This window comes from Bactrocera tryoni, chromosome 5 (genome assembly GCF_016617805.1).
Source record: "Bactrocera tryoni isolate S06 chromosome 5, CSIRO_BtryS06_freeze2, whole genome shotgun sequence".
Classification (NCBI taxonomy): domain Eukaryota; kingdom Metazoa; phylum Arthropoda; class Insecta; order Diptera; family Tephritidae; genus Bactrocera; species Bactrocera tryoni.
In genome coordinates this window covers 25,399,428-25,402,100 of record NC_052503.1, presented here as the reverse complement: position 1 = coordinate 25,402,100, position 2,673 = coordinate 25,399,428, and positions in this window count along the sequence as shown.

The window sequence follows — 2,673 nt, the reverse complement described above, 5'->3', positions numbered from 1 at the left end:
TTGAGATAACAGTTGAGAAGCTTCACTATCCCTTCCAACATTTTTAGTATTATCACAGAGTTTATTCGTCCCATCAATGGTTAAGACGTCAGTCCTCAACCGATAGCATTAAAAATAGTTTCGACTTTAGTATAGACTAAGTTAGATAATAGGGCTAAGATCCCCTTGAACAGCTGTGACTGCTGATCCTTTGTGTATCCCAACACAATTAGATGTGGCTCCCCTGACCCTTATACAGCGAAGAAACGCTTGAGCCTACCACAAATTTGTTAATCGCAGCAACTTCGCCGGTTCGAATAATGTCTGTCCACCTAGATGTTTCAACGTTAGTTTGGCAAAAGCTGTACAGCTGAGAAAAAGTGTGTAGATGATTTCACGTCACCTTCTTCCATACAATTTTGATAATTTGTGTTCAATAATGTCTAGTCAGCACGTCTGTCTTGGCGGCAAGATAAACCTTCCCAATAGCACGTAGCTCAGAAGCTCCAGGGTTCCACTTTGAGCCAAAAAAATCTCGGAGTTAAAAGCGTACAAAAACCAGCTTGTGCAAAAACTAAAGCCACTTAACCTTCCCTAGCGGCATCACTTGACCTCTTAAAAAGCTTTAAAAAGATACGACGTTTTCGAGCTAAATTATTTCAGCGATAAGGCCCATTTCTGGCTAAGTGGGTATGTAAACAAGCAAAATTGCCGCAGTTGGGACAAAGAGCAACCTGAAGATATTCAAGAGCTGGCATTTCATACAGAAAAAACAACAGTTTTGCGTGGTTTGTGAGCCGGTGGTATCATCGGTTCATATTTCTTGATGATCTTTGTGATCTCGGCGACATTTCGTTTCAACAAGACGGTGTTGCTTCACACACATTGCATCAATAAATGGATTTATTGAGAGAACACTTAGTGAGCAGACGATTTCATGTTTTGGGCCGGTCCATTGGCTACCAAGATCGTGTGATATCACACCGTTAGACTTGTGCGCATATGTAACGTCTAAAGTCTATGCCGACAATCTCGCTTCAATTGAGATCTTGAGCAAGACATCTCGCGTGTCATTCACCAATTACGAGACGAAATGCTCGAACGAGTTTTTGAAAGTTGGACTCAACGGATGGACCGTCTGCGACGTTGCCGCGGCCAACATTTGAAAGAGATAATCCTGAAAAGATAAATGTCAAAGAATGTTCTTTCAAATGATAATAAACATTCCCCACTAAATTTGAGCTTTCTGTGTTTTTTTCTTTAAAAAAGTAGGGAACCTTAAAATTGATCACCCTTTACTTGCCCAGAGCAGACGATTCTTCGGCTTAGTAAAAAACAAAAAAAAAAACGTTAACTTCAGCTGCACCGAAGCTAATATACCCTTCACAGGTGCATTTCTTTTAGTAACTAGAAGCTATATGCTATAGTAAGCCGATCTGAACAATTTGTTCGGAGATTATATTATTGCCTTAAGCAGTAATCCATGTCAAATTTTGTCAAATGCAAAAGTTTTCCATACAAGCCCTTGATTCCGATCGTTCGGTTTGTATGGCAGCTATGTGCTATAGTTAACCGATCTGAACAATTTCTTCGGAGATTACATTGTTGCTTTAGAAAATAATTTATACCAAATTTCGTGAATATATATGTTATGGTGGTCCGATATCGGCAATTTCGACAAATGAGCAGCTTCTTGAAGAGAAAATGACGTTTGCAAAATTTCAAAACGATATCTTAAAAACTGAGGGACTAGTTCGTATATATGCAGACAGACAGACGGACGGACAGATGGACGGAAAGATAGACGGACAGACAGACAGACGGACATAGCTAAGTCGACTCAGCTCAACATACTGATCATTTATATATATACTTTATAGGGTCTCCGACGATTCCCACTGGGTAACACTTCGTGGCAAACTTAATATACCCTTCAAGGTATAATTACTCAAAAAGTATTTACATCCAAGGGTATTGCTGAAGACAAACTTGGTCGGGGATGCTAATGGGATGGCGACGCCATTTTTAAATCTCTCTTCTTTAATCGCTGATCTCACCAACATCGGGTTGCATTCTGTGGATCACAAAATAGGCTCTGTCGATCGAATATATGTAGATTCTTTACTCTTGATCTGTTAGTGGACATTTCAAATCGAGACCTTGAGATATAACATGCTATCAGCTGGCTGTAACTCGGTTTCGAAGACGAAGGGTAATCCACTTGGCGGATATTAATTGTTATGAAAGTAGCACTAAAGCCTCAGAAAATTACTCTAAACGGCGCTAACAGCAGGCCAAAGGCCACAAAAAGCTGCAGCATCGAAAGATGATGTTGATGATCTGTCCAGGTAAAGATCACCCCTCTAGAAGCTTCCACAACTAAAGGGAGCAAATAACTGAAAATATTCATGGTATACATTTCCATACTTAATAATTCCAAAGTAACAGTTTTATATTCGTAATAATTCAGATAGGAGGAAATAGCAATTTAGATATCGAGACTAATTTCAAACAGCGATAGCGTTAAGTAAGTATATTTTGAAATTCTATTGTTGCTATGCTATGCTTCTTTGAAACGCTTAGCCAACCAGTCGAACTAGCGCCTAAATATATACTACAAACGCGTTCACATTAATATTCCCTAAAATTCATAGAAATATGTCGAATTTCTAGGTATAAAAACTAATTTGAATA